Consider the following 19656-nt stretch of genomic DNA (forward strand, 5'->3'; position numbering starts at 1 on the left):
TCTCCAGACAAGAATCCTGGAGTGAAGTGCCATGCCCTCCTCCAGGGGATCTTCCAAACCTGCCTAGGGATCGAACGTGTTTCGTAAGTCTCCTGTATCGGCAGGCAGGATCTTTTCCACTAGTGCCACCTGGAAAGCCCATAGAACAGTGTATTCTCCCCTAAATTAACCAAGAATCTGTGGGATTTTTTTTTCTCCTAGTATCAGGGAGAAATGTCCCCTCTCTGCACAGTTTGAAAGCACAGTGTGAGGCTAAACTGAACTGAGTTCTGGTGCTGGGGTCCCACTCACCTTACTCAATAGGTGGGTTCTACGAGTGCTCCACGCAGACTGAACCTAACGGAATCTGTGTCCCCTCTGTCAGCACCTAGAATGTTCTAAGTCCTCAACAAAGGCCTGCTGATTTTACATTTTTGGATGAAAGCTATTCCCACTACTCCCCTAGGCAGTATTTGCAGACCTGGGCATTTTTTAAGTGAGTGGAGAAAACCTCTAGCTCAGGGAAGGCAGAGTTATGGATTGTAACTCAGTATTATTCTTTAAAGTGTCTGAATTCATAGCTTAGTGTAGAGAAAGAGTAAGAGGCTGCTATCCTGTCATAAAATGGCTGCATGGAATCATAAACCAGTTCTGACAGCAGCAGCGTGTGTGACATGCGGTCAAGGAGAGGGGGCAGCCCTGAAATGCTCCATGAGAATCGTTCCTTATTTTTCCACAGAGAGACGGTGAACCTCTAGGTTTCCCACAGAGGACCTCGAACCCAGGGTGCCCGTCAGGCCGGTGGGAGGGCCACGGATGGTTCAAGGATTTACATATATGTACCAGCACACACACACAGAGTACACATATACAGATATGTACACACATACAGAAATACATGCCTGCATCTACGTGTGTACATGTATGTGTCTGTGTGTACATGAATAGCATATCTATGAAAAAGTGAAAGTGTTAGTCACTCAGTCGTGTCCAATTCTTTGCGACCCCATGGATGGTAGCCTGCCAGACTCCTCTGTCTATGGAATTTTCCAGCCAAGAGTATGGGAGTGCGTTGCCGTTCCCTCATCCACGGGATCGTCCCGACTCAGGGATTGAACCTGGGTCTGCCACAGTGTAGGCAGACTCTTTACCATCTGTGCCACCAGCAAATTATATTTATGCACAAATACATAGAATATGTGTGCACATATATGTGTCTACACACCCAGATTGCACAAATGTATGCACAGAGTGTATGTAATGTATACACACATGGTATGTGTACATGTGTGTGCACACATAGTATGGATACATGCACACACGTGTATACACGTATGTACACACAATATATGTACACACACATGAACAGTGTATATAGTAAGTGTGTACACACACACACACACACACACACCATGGTATCCCTGGAGACAAACTTCCCCAGTGGGAACCTGAATCCAGCAAAATCACTATCAGTTACATTTCGTCTCCAGAAGCCAAGCCCTACATTGCTTTTTTTCTCCATTTGTTCAGGAACCCGGAGCAGGAACACAGATTAAATTGGTGCTTTGAGATGACAGTGTTGTCTGGTAAGCAGCGCGCTCAAGAACGTAGGAAACAGCAGTGCAAAGTCCCCCAGGCCCCGCCACCCACACGGAAGCCTTGCAGGCACCAGTGTACTCCGGATGGCGTGACAGAAGTACACTGCCACTCGAGTTAATGGATTTATCAAATACCTTATTTCATGCTTTCTGCTTTTGATTTATGAATTTTGATCCTGGAGACAAGGGCCCTGTGAGTATTGATTGTGGGAAATGTCAGACTAACAGAAGTTAATTTCACTTGTGCGTGTGAAGGGCTCCGGTCCTCTGACAGCCCTGTCTGCAGAGGATCAGCTGTCAGGCGCCCAGTGACACAGCGCTGTCACCTCCTGCTGTCACCAGAGCCACCATCCCACCCAGCAGACCTGGGCCACCCCGCCCTACGGGCTGATGCAGCGCTTGAATATGGATCTGGGAATGGGGCGTGCACACGGGGAACCTCGGATTGTGGGCGAAGACGAAATTCGACGGCTGTGGCTCGCCAGGAGGGGGAAGGGCCCGAGCTGCCGGTGGGCAGGGTGCCCTGCCCTTTGGGGCGTCACACTTTTGATTGCAATATGCCTGACAGGATAATGGAATGTCATTCTGCCAACTCCCAAGCTGGTTAGGGACAGTTTATTTATTGATTGACTTTCTCTGTAAATTATCAATCTTTTTTATACTCTAGTCAACAAGGCATTCGTTATGCAGTAATATCCTAATGTGCAGCCATGTGGCAGGCGTGTCTTCAATCCAGGGCTCACATCCCGAAGGTTTGCAGAGCTGGAAATGAAACCGTTCTTTAAGACGTAGACTTACGCCCCTTCCACAGATCAAGTTACAAGTCAGGGACATCTTGGGACACGTTGAAGTGCGTTGTATAGTTAAATTAGCACATACACATCGGTGCAAAAACTCTGTGTAGCAGAAGGAGCAGAGACACCTTCTTTTGTAAAAATTTCACTGAAGTGTGGTCAACTTATACTGTTTCATTACCTTCTGCAGTACGGCAAAGTGACTCAGTTATACACACGTCTATTTGTTTTCATATTGCTTTCCATTACGGTTTATCACAGGATACTGAATACAGCTCCCTGTTTATCCATCCTATATGTAATAGTTTGCACCTGCTAATCCCAAACTCCCAATCCTGCCCTCCCCGACCCCTTCCCCCTTGGCAACCACAAGTCTGTTCTCTACTCACAGACACAAGAAACACACACACACACACACAAAAGGAAATCAAGGTAGAAGAATGTGTAACAAACCCGGAGGATTATTTTCTATTGTAGCAATAGTGAAGGTAATGAAATCTTAATTGCACCCTAACCTTTTAGTCAATAGTTTTTTATTCTTGGGGAAAAGTATCTAAATCGAAGGATAAATATTAGAGAGTTTGGTTGAAATATTCAAAGATACCAGCTCACTATTTACGAAGTTTTCTGAAGATATTGACTTTAAAAAATACAACGTGTACTTTAGAGCAGTTTTTAGGTTCACAGAAAAACTAAGAGGAAAGTACAGAAATTTCCCATATATATTCCCCAGCCCCTACATGCATGAAGACCCCCACTCTCAACAACCCCACCAGATATAATCCATGAACCTACATGGCCCTTCAATATCACCCAAATCTACAGTTTACTTTAGGGTTCACTGGGTATTGTACATTTTATGGGGTTTGGACAGATATTAATATAATTATAATTATATAATTAGTATAATGACATATGCCCACTGTGATAGTATCATACAAAATAGCTATTCACCACTCCCCTCCTCTAAGCTCTGGAAACTAATGATCATTTTACTGGTTCCATGATGTTGCCTTTTCCAGAGTGCCCTATAGTGGGAATCATACACAACGCAGCCTTTTCAGATTGTCTTTTTTCATATAGTAATACATTTTGGAGTTTCCCCCATATCTTTTCATGGCTTGATGGCTCATTTCTTGTTTAGTGCCTAATAATATTCCATGGTCTGGATTCAACACAGATTGTCTCTCTATTAACCTTCTGAGGGTCATCTTGGTTCCTCCATAGTGCTGGTGGTTATGAATGAAGCTGCTATAAATATACACTTGCGAGTTTTTGCGTGGGCATAAAGTTTCAGGTCTTTTAGATAGATACTAAATCTGGTATCATGGGGTGAGACAATGTCTAATTTTATAAGAAACCACAAAACTGTCTTCCAAAGTGGCGGCAGCATTTGGCACCCCCGCCAGCTGTCATGAGGGTCCCTGTTGCTCCACACCCTCCCCAGCACCTGCCTCTGCCTCTGGATTTTGCACACAGAAGCATCTGTAGATTCAAACACAGATACTTGTGTTTCCTCTTTTCCAATCTGATGCCTGTCATTTCTTTTCCTTGGATTAGCACCCTGGCTAGAATCCCCCGTACAAAGTTGAACATGAATTCTGGGAGAGAACATTCTTCTTTTATTCCTGATCTTAATGGAACAGCAATCATCTCTCACTATTAGGTGTGATGTTAGCTGAAATTATTTTATCAATGTCCTTTATCAAGTTCCCACTGGTGAAGTCCTCCTCCACTTCCTTACTGTGGAAGCTAAGGCCACTGAGTTGAGCCTGTTCCTTCTTTCCAAAATATCCATTCAGAGCTGCTCCTTTCACCTTAAATAATCCTTCAGCAGGAATTAGATTTCTGTACCATCTAGCATTTCTACTCTTTCACTTCTTTGACCTATGGGCATTTCAGAAATGTATTGTTTCACTTTCAGATAGTTCAGAATTCTCCATATTTCTTTGTTACTAAATGCTAATTTTATCCTGTTGTTGTCAGAGAACTAACCTGTATAAATTGAATCCTTTTAAATATCTTCAGGTCTTCTTTATGACCTAGTGTAGAGTCTATCATGGTCAATTATCTGTGTGCGCTTGAAAAGAATGTGCACTCTGCTCTTATTGGGTGGAATGTTCTGTTAATATCAATGAGGTCAGTTTGGTCAATAGTGTTGGTCAATTCTTCTATATCTTACTGATTTTCTGTCTAATTCTTCCAGAAACTACCTAGGTGGGGTAAGGAAATCTCTGGCATTTAATTGTCAACATGTCTATTTTTCCTTGAAGTACTATGAGATTTTGGTTCATGTATTTTGAAGCTACATTGTTAGGTTTATAAATGTTTAGAATTGTTATGTCCTGCTGTTAAACTGAGTGTTTATAACTGTAAAATGAACTTCTTTCTTATCTGGTAAAATTATTTTCTCTGAAATCTACTTGTATATCTGTATACTGACACCAACTTTCTTCTGAATAATGTTAGCATGATATATAATTTTCTAACATTTTATTTTCAATCTATTTGTGTCTTTATGCATGGGGGGAAGAGGGAGGGAAAGAGCCTATCTTAACCAATCTGGAAACCTCAATCTTTTCATTTGTTATTTAGACCAATCTAATGTCATAATTATTGATCTTGTTAGAGTTTTATTTGACATTTGTTCACCATGTGCCTCATTTTTTCCCTGTCCTCCTATCCTCCTATTTTCTTTTGTATTACATTAATATATTTTATGATTTAATTTTACTTTTCTTTACTAGCTAAACTGTTCTGCTGTGCATTAATGACTGTTTCAGGCTTCACAGTTCATGTGTGAGTAGAGTAATGGCCTCCTGAAGATGTTCGGGTTATAACCCCCACGTCCTGTGGGTATACCATAAGTGGAATTAAGGCTGCAGAGGGAATTAACTGTTAGTCACAATGGTCACATGTCTTTTCACAGATTCCAAAGATTTTAATGTGGATTTGTGACTCTATTTTGTTCAATAAGACATTAGGATAAATTTGTTGGGAATGCTCTGAGAAGCATTTTATATTTTGACCAAAAAAAAGCCCCAAAGAAGACATGATCTCTTTTTTCTCTGCCCGGTGTGGTGAAGATGTGATGCCTGAGGATCCTGAGGTCCCTTGACCATGAGGAGGCCAGGGCCTGCCCAAGCAACTAAAGATCAGTAAGTTGGGAGGTGGAGACACTTGGGTGTCATGGGATGTTTTTAACTCACTAACTAAATCAACACGAGCATCACCCTCTCCAGACATCTCGCTACATAGATCATAAGTTATTTGCTATCTGCCAGGTGCTATCTGCCGTGTGTGTGTGTGTGTGTGTGTTGGGGGGTGGGGGGTAATACCAGTTAAGATGCTCCATGCCAACTTAGTGAGCAATGAATGAAGAATCAAGTATGTGTATGATTCTTCTCTGTGTCTTAAGACCAATGTTTTACATACTGTGGTGGAGACTGGAGTGAAATCAGCTTGTATGGCTTACTGGTGAGTCGGGGGCTACAGATGTCAGGGGCTCACTCAAAGGCAGCAGGCCTCAGTTTCCTCACATTGACTTATTACCCAGGGGCCCTACAATGAAGCACTCAAAGTCATAAACCACTCACAAAACGTAAAGTGCACATAAATTCTAAATAACAGCATGATCAGTCCCACCCTGTCTAAAGCCATTAGACGTACTCTCAAATGTAAGAGGGCATATGACTTGATTTTTTTTTTTGGCTGTACATCAATTTTCAAAGCCCTTTTTGGGTGGGTGTCATTAAATTTTATAAATGTGACTATCAGTCTGCAATTTACTAGCTATCTTCTTTTAGAAGTGAGTGGTGAAGGTAAGGAAGATGCAGGAAATTCTAGCAGTTCTGAAATAGATCTGGCTAAAGATACCAAATAATTATAACTGATGTAAACTAGTAAGGCACCATAAAGAGATCCTCATTTCATGTACCAAGTGTTAATATTTGCTGTCTATTTGCATCATCAATAAAGTACCATAAAAGATTCTGAGTAAAAACATACCAGTTCAGTTCAGTAACTCAGTCGTGTCCGACTCTTTGTGACCCCATGAATCGCAGCACACCAGGCTTCCCTGTCCATCACCAACTCCCGGAGTTCACTCAAACTCATGTCCATCAAGTCGGTGATGCCATCCAGCCATCTCATCCTCTGTCGTCCCCTTCTACTCCTGCCCCCAATCCCTCCCAGCATCAGGGTCTTTTCCAATGAATCAATTCTTTGCATGAGGTAGCCAAAGTATTGGAGTTTCAGCTTTAGCATCAGTCCTTCAAATGGACACCTAGGACTGATCTCCTTTAGAATGGACTGGTTGGATCTCCTTGCAGTCCAAGGGACTCTCAAGAGTCTTCTCCAACACCACAGTTCAAAAGCATCAGCTCTTCAGTGCTCAGCTTTCTTCACAGTCCAACTCTCATATCCATACATGACCACTGGAAAAACCATAGCTTTGACTAGAGGGACCTTTGTTGGCAAAGTAATGTCTCTGTTTTTTAATATGCTATCTAGGTTGGTCATAACTTTCCTTCCAAGGAGTAAGCATCTTTTAATTTCATGGCTGCAATCACCATTGACAGTGATTTTGGAGCCCCCCAAAATAAAGTCTGACACTGTTTCCATCATTTCCCCATTTCCCATGAAGCGATGGGACCAGATGCCATGATCTTCATTTTCTGAATGTTGAGCTTTAAGCCAACTTTTTCACTCTCCTCTTTCACTTTCATCAAGAGGCTCTTTAGTTCTTGCTCACTTTCTGCCATAAGGGTGGTGTCATCTGCATATCTGAGGTTATTGATATTTCTCCTGGCAATCTTGATTCCAGCTCGTGCTTCTTCCAGCCCAGCATTTCTGATGATGTATTCTGCATAGAAGTTAAATAAGCAGGGTGACAATATACAGCCTTGACATACTCCTTTTCCTATTTGGAACCAGTCTGTAGTTCCATCTCCAGCTCTAATTGTTGCTTCCTGACCTGCATACAGGTTTCTCAAGAAGCAGGTCAGGTGGTCTGGTATTTCCATCTCTCTCAGAATTTTCCACAGTTTATTGTGATCCACACAGTCAAGGGCTTTGGCATACTGGATAAAGCAGAAATAGATGTTTTTCTGGAACTCTCTTGCTTTTTCCATGATCCAGCAGATGTTGGCAATTTGATCTCTGGTTCCTCTGCCTTTTCTAAAACCAGCTTGAACATCTGGAAGTTCATGGTTCACATATTGTTGGAGCCTGGCTTGGAGAATTTTGAGCATTACTTTACTAGCGTGTGAGATGAGTGCAATTGTGCAGTAGTTTGAGCATTCTTTGGCATTGCCTTTCTTTGGGATTGGAATGAAAACTGACTTTTTCCAGTCCTGTGGCCATTGCTGAGTTTTCCAAATTTGCTGGCATAGTGAGTGCAGCACTTTCACAGCATCATCTCTCAGGATTTGAAACAGCTCCACTGGAATTCCATCACCTCCACTAGCTTTGTTTGTAGTGATGCTTTCTAAGGCCCACTTGACTTCACATTCCAGGGTCTGGCTCTAGGTGAGCGATCACACCATCGTGATTATCTTGGTCACGAAGATCTTTTTCGTACAGTTCTTCCATGTATTCTTGCCACCTCTTCTTAATATCTTCAGCTTCTGTTAGGTCCATACCATTTCTGTCCTTTATCGAGCCCATCTTTGCATGAAATGTTCCCTTGGTATCTCTAATTTTCTTGAAGAAATCTCTAGTCTTTCCCATTCTGTTCTTTTCCTCTATTTCTTTGCATTGATTGCTGAAGAAGGCTTTCTTATCTCTCCTTGCTATTCTTTGGAACTCTGCATTCAGATGCTTATACCTTTCCTTTTCTCCTTTGCTTTTCACCTCTCTTCTTTTCACAGCTATTTGTAAGGCCTCCCCAGACAGCCATTTTGCTTTTTTGCATTTCTTTTCCATGGGGATGGTCTTGATCCCTGTCTCCTGTACAATGTCACGAACCTCAGTCCATAGTTCATCAGGCACTCTATCTATCAGATCTAGGCCCTTAAATCTATTTCTCACTTCCACTGTGTAATCATCAGGGATTTGATTTAGGTCATAGCTGAATGGTCTAGCAATTTTCCCTACTTTCTTCAATTTGAGTCTGAATTTGGTAATAAGGAGTTCATGATCTGAGCCACAGTCAGCTACTGGTCTTTTTTTTTTTGTTGACTGTATAGAGCTTCTCCATCTTTGGCTGCAAAGAATATAATCAATTTGATTTCAGTGTTGACCGTCTGGTGATGTCCATGTGTAGTCTTCTCTTGTGTTTTTGGAAGAGGGTGTTTGCTATGACCAGTATATTTTCTTGGCAAAACTCTCTTAGTCTTTGCCCTGCTTCATTCCATATTCCAAGGCCAAATTTGCCCGTTACTCCAGGTGTTTCTTGACTTCCTACTTTTGCATTCCAGTCCCCTATAATGAAAAGGACATCTTTTTGGGGTGTTAGTTCTAAAAGGTCTTGTAGGTCTTCACAGAACCGTTCAACTTCAGCTTCTTCAGCATTACTGGTTGAGGCATAAACTTGGATTACTGTGATACTGAATAGTTTGCCTTGGAAACAGACAGAAATCATTCTGTCGTTTTTGAGATTGCATCCAAGCACTGCATTTTGAACTCTTTTGTTGACCATGATGTCTACTCCATTTCTTCTGAGGGATTCCTGCCTGCAGTAGTAGATATAATGGTCATCTGAGTTAAATTCACCCATTCCAGTCCATTTTAGTTTGCTGATTCCTAGAATGTCCACATTCACTCTTGCCATCTCCTGTTTGCCCACTCCCAATTTTCCTTGATTCATGGACCTGACATTCCAGGTTCCTATGTAATATTGCTCTTTACAGAATCGGACCTTGCTTCTATCACCGGTCACATCCACAGCTGGGTATTGTTTTTGCTTTGGCTCCATCCCTTCATTCTTTCTGGAGTTATTTCTCCACTGATCTGTAGCATATTGGGCACCTACCGACCTATCTTTTTGCCATTTTGTACTGTTCATGGGGTTCTCAAGGCAAGAATACTGAAGTGGTTTGCCATTCCCTTCTCCAGTGGACCACGGTCTGTCAGACCTCTCCACCACGACCCACCCGTCTTGGGTGGCCCCACATGGCATGGCTTATTTTCATTGAGTTAGACAAGGCTGTGGTCCATGTGATCAGATTGACTAGTTTCCTGTGATTATGGTTTCAGTGTGTCTGCCCTCTGATGCCCTCTCACAACATCTATCGTCTTACTTGGGTTTCTCTTCCCTTGGATGTGGGGTATCTCTTCACAGCTGCTCCAGCAAAGCACAGCTGCTGCTCCTTACCTTGGACGAGGGGTATCTCCTCATGGCCAGCCCTCCTGACCCTGAATGTGAAGCTCCTCTCGGCCCTCCTGCACCTGCACAGACACCGCTCCTTGGACATGAGGTAAAAACATATATTAAGCATTAATATAAGAGGGATATTTTCTGGTCATGGAACAAAACTAGGCAATTCAAAAAGCTTTGTTTGGTTACACCTTAGAGTATTCAATATAATTCTCTATGCTATACGGTAAGGCCTGGTTGGTTATCTATTTTATATGTGAAAGTGAAAGTGTTAGCCGCTCAGTCATATCTGACTCTTTCCAACCTCGTGGACTGTAGCCCACGAGGATACCCTCTCCATGGAATTTTCCAGGCAAGAATACTGGAGTGGGTTGCCATTTCCTTCTCCAGGGGATATTGTCAACTCAGGGATCAAACCTGGGTCTCCTTAGTACTGTGTATATGTTTATCCCAAACTGTTGACTTAGGAAGCAGACTTTTATTATTGAAAATAAATGTGATTTCCACAGAAGTTGCTCAGTGCCAAGAAAAATCTCTCTAGTCCAACTGCTGGCCAACAGCTTATGGGCCCAGTTCAGCCCTTCAGCTGCTTTGCTAATAAAGTTTTATCGACACGCACCTCAGGCATTACTGTGCATACTTCATGGGCTGCTCTGCAGCAGAATGACTGCAACCACTAGGTCCCCGAAACCTGCACACTCTGCACTGATCCTTCACAGAAGCATGCCGACCCCAACTCCAGACAATAAAGCTCAAGTGTGGGATTTCTTCTCTCACGAGCCAGAAAAAGTCAGAGACAAGAAATCCAGCAGCAACATCCTGTTGCGCAAGAGAGAGGAGACCCCGATAAGAGTTTGCTTGGAAAACAGTGACTGCCTCTCAAGCACCGAGGGTGTGTTGGTCTCTCTTCTGGCTGTTTTACAAGGAGCATCTCTTTCTTCACAGGCTCCTATAGCAAGGGCTCCCGTCTCACAGTGAGAAAAGTGAGGCACGGTGATCTCCCTCACCCAGGGTCGCCCTGAGAGCCAGAGGCAGAGTGGGGTGCCAGGGCCCCTCCCTTGACTCTTTCCCAGCACACGGTGGCCTGTTCCAAACTTGGCCTTGGAGGCTGCCCCATGCATCAATTTCCTGTCAAGTCTGTCCACTTACTGTTTGACTTAAAAAAAAAAAAATTAAACCTGATGACTTTTCCTTAGCGAGGAAAGGCCACAGCTCCTATCACCGACTTAGGGTAACCCACTGCCACGTCGCATGATGGTTTCTGAATGCTTTGGGAAGAAAGGAAAGCATTCTGCTGTTGTTAAAGAGATAAGCACTGGTGAAAACAACCGCAGCTTAGAAATTCTTGAATTTGGCAATGTTCATAAAAAGGCCCCCAGAGGATGTTTTCCAGATGGAGAAACTGGAGAACTAACAGTACAGTTCTTCATGTTTGGGACTGATAATGAGTTGAGCCAGTAATGGGAAAGCTGACAGTGGTCATTGTGTTTGGGTATGTGGGTGAGTGTGAGAATGTATGTGTGCCCGTGTTCATGCGGGGGGATGTGTGCTCTGTGTGTGCACCCATGTGCATGCGTGTCTCTGCAGACGCCTCCTCCTCGTCCAAATTTCTCTTTGCTTTCTTTGGCCAGTCGACAGTAAAAAGACCAAACCATTTTTTTCCACACTTGCTAAACACGGCAACCAGGAAGACGTCATGAACACGTATGCAGGGCCCAGCTCCCTGCTCGCAGTGCCCGACAGCTTGCGGGGTGGGCACGGTTAACCAGCCCCACAGCTGGCAGGTCTGTGCAGATTTAATTGCACACGGATGGCAGGGCAGCGAGGACCAAGGAAGAAATAAAACAGATAACAAGCGAAGGGGAAGAGTAGCACTGTAAACAAGCACTCTATTTTCCCCTCCACGGAGTGAGCCTGTGTGGCTGCAGCGCCTGCAGGCGCTGTCTGTGTGCAGCCCAGCTCCTAATCCGCATCTCAAATGGCTTCCAGATGCCTCCACGCCCACTTCCCGGGAGCTCCTGCCCCCAGACGCCTCTCCAAGAGGGGTCTGTCTATGAGAAAAGGGGCTGGATCTTATAATCACTCATTTCCAATCACCCTGACTGGACGGGTATTAATAAACGCATTTCATCTGTCTCTTTGATTAGGAAGAATTTCATTGCTTCGTCCTGTGAGTCAGCGGAGGAGAGAGGCAGTCCGGGCCAGGATGTGAGATATGTGTGTGTGTGTGTGTGTGTGTGTGTGTGTGTAAGTGTCTGTGTGAGTGTGTGCTTGTGAGTGTGTGTGAGAGTGTATATGTGAATGTGTGTGTGAGGTGAATGTGTGTGAGATGTGAGTGTGAGTTTGTGTTTGTGAGTGTGTGTGAGTGTGTGGTGTGTGTGAGTGTGTGTGTGGTGTGTGTGTGTATTTGTGTGTGGGTGTGTATGTGAAAGTGTGTGTTAAGTGTGTGTGTGAGTGTGTGTGTGAGTGTGTGTATGTGCGTTTGTGTTTGTGAGTGAGTGTGTGTGTGTGAGGGTGTGTGTGTGTGAGTGTATGTGTATGTATATGTGTGAGTGTATATGTGTATGTGTGAGTGTGTGGTGTGTGTGTGTGTGTGGTGTGTGTGTATTTGTGTGTGTGGTGTGTGTGTATTTGTTGTGTGAGGGTGTGTATGTGTGTGTGTGAGTGTATGTGTATGTGTGAGTGTGTGTGAGTGTATGTGTGTGTGAATGTGTGTGTGTGTGGTGTGTGTGTGAGTGTGTGCGATATGTGTGTGTATGAGTGTGTGTGTGAGTGTATGTGTGAATGCGAGGGTGTGTATGTGTGTGTGAGTGTGTGAGTGTATGTGTGTGTGGTGTGTGTGAGTGTGTATGTGAATGTGTGTGAATGTGTGTGAGTGTGTGTGTGTGTGAGGTGTGTGTGTGGTGTGTATTTGTGTGTGTGAGGGTGTGTATGTGTGTGAGTGTGAGAGCATGTGAGTGTGTGTGTATAAGTGTGTGAGTGTGTGTGTGTGTGAGCATGTGTGCGTGTGGTGTGTGAGTGTGTTAGTGTGTGTGTGAAAGAGTGTGAGTGTGTGAGTGTCTGTGTGTGTGTGTGTGTGTGTGTGTGTGTGTGGTGGAGGTAGGTTGTACATCTCTGCTGACACATGCTGGGGTGCACAAGAAATGTACATGGTGCGTCTCCACAGGCACCCTGCCCTGGCCATGGGGGGCCAGCCACCCCTCCAGGCGACACCCAGGTGGCTGGCCGGGGGTGCAGCACCCTCCCGCCAGGCCGCAGGCAGGGCCTCGGCCTCCCTCCAGCCATGGCTCTGGGTTTCCATGAGGGGAAAGCCTTCCTGAGTCCTGATGCTCAGAGTGCAGCAGGAATGCCGGGCCTGCTTTTCTTCCTTCCTTCTGAGGGTCGAATTTTGCTCTTTCAATCTGTGCAGAAGCATGGACTCGTGAAGCAGAGGAGAGGACACAGTGTGCTGGGCAACCCCACTGTGGACTCAGGGCTTGCAGACTGGTGCCCCCAAACCCGGGGCCTCGCTGCTTGCTCGGGGCCGCAGGCTGCTGCCCACTCTCAGGAGGGCCGGCCCCTCCACTTCGTGTCTCCAAGCCCAAGCGTATCCTCACCTGTGACAGCTGGGCTCGCATCCTGATTTCATGGAAAGGAGGTGCGATTAGAAGGGAGGCCTTCACACTCTTTCCTGACCCCGGAAGGCTGAGTCTCCTGCATCAGAGCTTCCTCACGCCTCCTCCTTCCTCCCCATCGCCTGCTGGGCTGCGTCCAGGATGTCCCCCCTCCCCTCCTCCACAGGTGTCCTTTCCTTCCCCCAGGGTCCCCTCCAGCTCCCAACCCAGAGCTGCACCGTCTCCTCCTGTCAGGCTTTGCTCTCCCACCCCAGGGTCCCCTCCTGACCCCAGGCCCCACTCTCTCACCCCAGGGTCCCCTCCTGCCCCCCAGGCCCCACTCTCTCACCCCAGGGTCCCCTCCTGCCCCCCCAGGCCCCGCTCTCTCACCCCAGGGTCCCCTCCTGTCCTCCCCCCCCCAGGCCCCACTCTCTCACCCCAGGGTCCCCTCCTGTCCCCCCAGGCCCCGCTCTCTCGCCCCAGGGTCCCCTCCTGTCCTCCCCCGCCCAGGCCCCACTCTCTCACGCCTCTCCCAGAAGCAGCTGACCTTGGTTCCTGACTCAGATCTCTCCCAGTGCATCCCAGTTGTGCTTCCAGGACACAGGCCTCAGGTCCCCCGGGCCCTTGCCCAGCACGGCCACACCTGGGGGCTGTCAGCTCCCTGTCCCACCTGTGCTCCTGCCCCCACGGCCTCCTCGGGGGCTATCTCCGTGTCAGGCTCCCCCATCCCCATGCAGAGATCACCCCTCATTCTTCCAGAGGTTCAGATCACTGCCAGGGTTGCAGGAGCATCATCTCCACTCTTCCGTTCTGTCCTGGACCCTACATCCTCCCAGCACCATGAATTTGCTGACTCCACGGATGGGATCCTCTGTGTCTTCAGGACGGAGCCCAGCCCAGCAGAGTAACTTTGACAAAATATTTGTGGAATAATTTTGCTTGAAAAAAAATTTTAAAACTCCATGATCTAAAGAAGGTGAGGTTTCTTGCCTTCTAGAACAGGAAGAGCCTGGGGCTCATCTCCAGGCCCAGCGGAGCCAGCTGTACTCAGCCTTCCCCGCAGCCTTCACTGCTTTGCTAAAGATCAGCTCGCTGTGACCAAGAGGAGAGAGCCTTCATACACAGTAGGAGACCTTGGTGGCTCAGACGCTGAAGAGTCTGCCTGCAGTATGGGAGACACGGGTTCGATCCCTGGGTCGGGAAGATCCCCTGGAGGAGGTAATGGCAACCTACTCCAGTATTCTTGCCTGGAGAATCCCATGGACAGAGGAGCCTGGTGGGCTCTAGTCCATGGGGTCACAAAGAGTTGGACACAACTGAGCGACTTCACTCTCACTTTCTTTATACACAATCCTACTGCAGCATGTCTTTAAGAGAAAAGACATACCTGTGCTATTCAGCCATACTGGGTTGATTATCCCCCCCAAATGCATCCTACCCAGAACCTCACTTGGAAACCAGGCCTCACTTGGGAAAATGGCCTCACTTGGAAACCAGGTCTTTGCAGACAGGATCAGGCCAAGCTGAGTCACACCGGCTTTACTTGGGCCTCAATTCAATGACTGGTTTTCTTTTTTTAATTTTTTTGTAATTTTATGCTGGAATGTGTGTCAGTTGCTCAGTCATGTCTGACTCTTTGTGACCCCGTGGACTGTAGCCCTCCAGGCTCCTCTGTCCATGGGATTCTCCAGACAAGAATACTGGAGTGGGTTGCCATGCCCTCCTCCAGGGCATCTTCCCAACCCAGGGATTGAACCTGTGTCTCTTGTCTCCTGCATTGGCAGGCGGGTTCTTTACCACTAGCACCGCCTGAGAAGCCCACCAAGACCAGGTTTTGAAATTCAGGTGAGCACATGGGTGAGGCATTGATGAGGGGCTGGCACTGAGGACCCCGATGTGTGTCCCCAGGATAGGACAGGGAACCCAGGGGAGGTTTGATGGGGGTTCACGCCATGGTGGACTACTAGAGAAGAGGGGCTCCTGTGAGCAGGGGTGGAGGGGGAGCCTGGCCAGGCTGCGGGCAGGGGAAGCGTGTGTGAAACACACTGAGCTGAGCGGGGTCCCTCCTGGCACAGCTTCTCACTGTGCCTCTGAGGAGCTTGGGTGCAAAGGGAGAAATTTCTGGAATTCCTTTAGCGGCAGCCTGACTAGTGGGGCTCTGAGAGGCTTTGAGTCACTCGGGCTCTGCTGAGCTAACAAAACTAATGAGATGACACCAACCTTCCCCACGCCACCGGGGTCAGGCTTCGCATCTGGAGCTGTCACTTCTGATTCGCCGTGAAAAAGTTATAGATAAGAGAGAGACAAACAAACAAGGTAAAAGAAGTGAGAAAAAAATTAGTCAATAAAAGGCAACGATAAAGCAGTAAAAATAAGCAGCTACAGAGAAAGCAGAAATGCCCAACTGGACAAAACCATCACCGAAGGCCAGGCTGGGTCCTCTGCTTAGATGAGAAACAAATAAAGCAATAAAGCATGTCTCCAGGGTCAAGCCTGCGGTCCAACTCGGGGCCTGGGACCAGGGCGGGTCATGGGTGAACGTCCTGGTGGTGGCCATCCCTCCCGCTGACCACAGCTGGGGCGCTGTCCCCGACCTCCGCACGAGGACCATAGTGGGCAGAGCGCGGGCGGGATGTGGGGCCCTGGAAAGGCAGAGGGTGGAGGCCAGCACCGCGCCTCGCTGGCCCACCCCACGGACCCCAGAGCACCCCTGGCAGACCCGGGAAGGCAGGGTTCTGGCCGCTCAGGCCAGCAACTCCAGATTCGGACCAATTGGCCTGAATCTTTCCTCCACCTCTAAGCTCACTTCCAACTTGAGCTTGAGCAAATTTGCTGCTTTTGACTTTCTTTTTTTGCAATCTCTCTGTCAAACTAAAGTAGCAAGCATACTCACGTCTGAAGGTGTCTGTTGCAAGAATATAAAATTCATACGTTTAACCCAGGACCCAACACGGAGAATTTCTAAGTATATCACAGCTCTTATTAGACATGAGGATACTGACACGCACGTAAAACATGTCGGGATGAACGTGATGCTGTAACAACGAGAGGAGAAGGCTTTCAGACAAAAAATCATGTTGAATCTTGGTTTCATCCCTTATTTGTGGTTGAGTAAATTATTAACCTCTTTTCAGCCTCCACTTTTCACATTGTTAGTAAAATTACCTTAAAAAAGACATTTCCTGGAGCTCTTGTCAGATAAAGAACAAGCACCTGCATTTGCCTGCTGAGCCTCACGTACCCTATAGCCTTTGCATCCTCCGGCAGCGTCGTAGACACTGTTACCAGGTTACGCAGAGGCGGAGCCGGCCCCACCAGCAGGAACTGTACTCAACAGGTTTTAGTCATCTGTCTCATCCAGCAAAACTCCAAACACCCCTCAGCTACTGAGCCCTGCGCTGGTAGACCACCTGTTCATCTCTGGGATTCAAGTTTCAGTACTCAGAGTGATGTTCCTCTCTTGTGTCTATTTGTATTAACATGTGTGTTCAACATAAAAAGTGAAAAGAACTCAATGGACCTGAAATGGTTCTCTTCTTGAGAGATTCTGAAGGTGTGCCTTGAAAAAGATTGGTTTACAAAGAAGAGTTTATGGGGAAGAGGATGAATTTTAGGAGTTTGGAATCAACATACCCACATGACTGTATATGAAATAGATCACCGACAAGGATCTACTGAGCAGCACAGATCCTCAATATTTTGTAATAACCCATAGGGACAAAAATCTAAAAAAGAAGAAATATAAGCATACAGATACAAATGTGTGTGTGTATATGAAACTAATACATTGTGAATTAAATATAATTCAATTAAAAATTGTTAAAAAAAGAAGTTATAAAACTATGAGGGGTGCACACATTCTCTGTCATGCACACACACACACACACACACACACACACACATTTCAGTTTATACCCCTAATAGTATAAGGAAGAGTCTCTGAAAGCAGGGGTGACTGTTCAAGGCCTCAGGGAGCGGTTACAACCTCGGAGACGTGATCTGAATGAGGCCGCTGACTGTCCAAGTAGAGCCATGTCTTAGATGGGCTTGCCTGTTCCTCACCTTCGATCAGTTTTGGGGTTTTGAAAATAGAAATGAGGGAATGAACATTTGACTTCTCTGTTTACGTTCACCTTTACTTGTGCACAGAATTGTAGGACATACTCTTTCGAAAGAGACACAAAAGAAGGCAGATTACTGTTAACAACTTTGAAGGACTTTTATTCTTCTTTAAAAATTTTATTTGATAAAAAAATAAAATTAAAAACTTCATTTAAGGAGATTATTTTTTTGTTTTTAAAAGTGACTTTATTAGTTTTTGCATTTTATTTTGAACTGTATTTTACATTTTTAGTTGGAGGCTAATTACTTTACAATATATGGTGGGTTTTGCCATACCTTGCCAGGAAGCCATGAGTGTGCGTGTGTGCCCCATCCTGACCCCCCACCCCCCTCCCCAGCCCAGCTGTCTGGGCCGTCCCAGAGCACCCGCTTCAGGGGCCCTGCAGCGCGTCGAGTTCACGCTGGCCCTCTCTTTCACACATGATGACAGACATGTTTCACTGACATTCTCTCACGTCGCCCTACCCTCGCCCTCTCCCACAGAGGCCAAAAGGCTGTTCCTCATGTCTGCGTCTTTCTTTGCTGTCTTGCATATAGGATCACCGTTACTGTCTTTCTAAATTCCATCTATATGCATTAATATAGTGTAATATTGGTGTTTATTTTTTTAATTGTGTTGAAGTATACTTTATTTACAATGTTGTGCCAATTTCTGCAGTATAGCAAGGTGATTCAGTTATATGTGCCTATATTATTTTTAATATTCTTTTCCATTATGGTTTATCACAGAATATTTAATTTAGTTACCTGTACTATACAGTGAGACCTTGTTTATCCAGCTTATATAAAATAGCTTGTTGTTGTTCGTCTGACTCATCTGTGACCCCAGAGACTGTAGCCTGCCATACTCCTCTGTCCATGGGATTTCCCAGGCAAGGATTCCAGACTGGGTTAACATTTCCTTCTCCAAATGAGATTAATTTTGATGATGAGAGAGGAAGTGAAGAGGATAAAGGGAAGGGGAGAAAATATTATATTTTTAGTTTTAAAAATATATATATGATTTTATTTAACCTGTTTTTAATAATTATACATTCTTCATCCTATATAGACATAAAATAGCCCACCTCAGAAGTCAAACCAACAACCAAAAACCTCTTTGCCATCTTTGTCCTGAGCGGGCAGCTTTTGAAGGCCACGAAGACGGGCACCTTTCTGTGGAGCTGATGCTCGAGAGGAATCACGTGCTCCCGTCGGCATCCCTGGAGCTTGCTCCCTCAAGGCAGGTTCAGCCGAGTCGGAGACCGTAAACGGTCGCAGTTTTTGTACTAGCCGCAGAATTGGTGCCCAGATGCCAGTATTGGATCCCGCAGCTCTGCCAAGTCCCGCCCAGTGTCACAGACAAGGGCCAGCTCTGAAGTGACCGGCAGGACGTGGTGGCCGGGACCCACAGCGCCATGCCCATTACTGTGGCTCTAGCAAGGCCCTGAGCACCGGATCATCAGAAACAAACACGTTTCTAGTCCAGGTGTCTGCCTTTTCCTTTTGTAGAATAAATACGTGTGTACACGTAACAGACGCTGGGCTGCAGCGGGCAGACGGCGGGAAAGGACAGGCTGAGGACTGAGGAGTGTCCAGATACAGGGCCTCTTAGGGCAGCGCGAGGTCCCTTGCAGGAGGGCTTTCCCCCTTCACTCAGCTCTGAATGCTGAGTAGTTGAAACGCTGTGTTCACCTCTTGCTCTGTTTCCCTCATTACCCTACTCTCTCTGCTCTTTCTGTCTCTTTATTTCCACATTTGTGAGAGTCTGCAGCCAGTTATACAGTTTTCAGGGGCAGTATCCCAAACTGCCCTGATTTCTGACACTGATTCCAAACTTGGGGGTGTTCCCAAAACCACCTTTAAATGAAAATTTTGTTTTTATTATTTTATAAAATAAAAATTTTAAACAAGAATAAAAATCCTTCGAAGTTGTTAACAGTAATCTGACTTCTTTTGAGGACTCACAGCATCTGTGGGTGTCTGTGATGCTCACAGATTTGGTTTATTACAGGGAGAGGCTGCCGGGTGGCAGCAGGCTCGGGGAGAAGCCAGTGGGACAGAGTGCAGGGCCCCAAGCTTGTGGCTCCTTGTCCTCTCCCCTTGGGTCAAGCTGAATCACTCTTCCCACATCTGTATGTGGCCACAGCAGCACCTGTCACCAAACAAGGACATTTGTCCAAGAGCCAGTGTTCCGAGTTTTTGCTGTGGCTTTGTTACATACCTGTGATGGGTTATTGATTGCTCACATGGTTAAGGACAGTCTCAACTCA

Source organism: Oryx dammah, unplaced genomic scaffold (genome assembly GCF_014754425.2).
Source record: "Oryx dammah isolate SB20612 unplaced genomic scaffold, SCBI_Odam_1.1 HiC_scaffold_22, whole genome shotgun sequence".
In the NCBI taxonomy this organism is placed as follows: Eukaryota; Metazoa; Chordata; class Mammalia; order Artiodactyla; family Bovidae; genus Oryx; species Oryx dammah.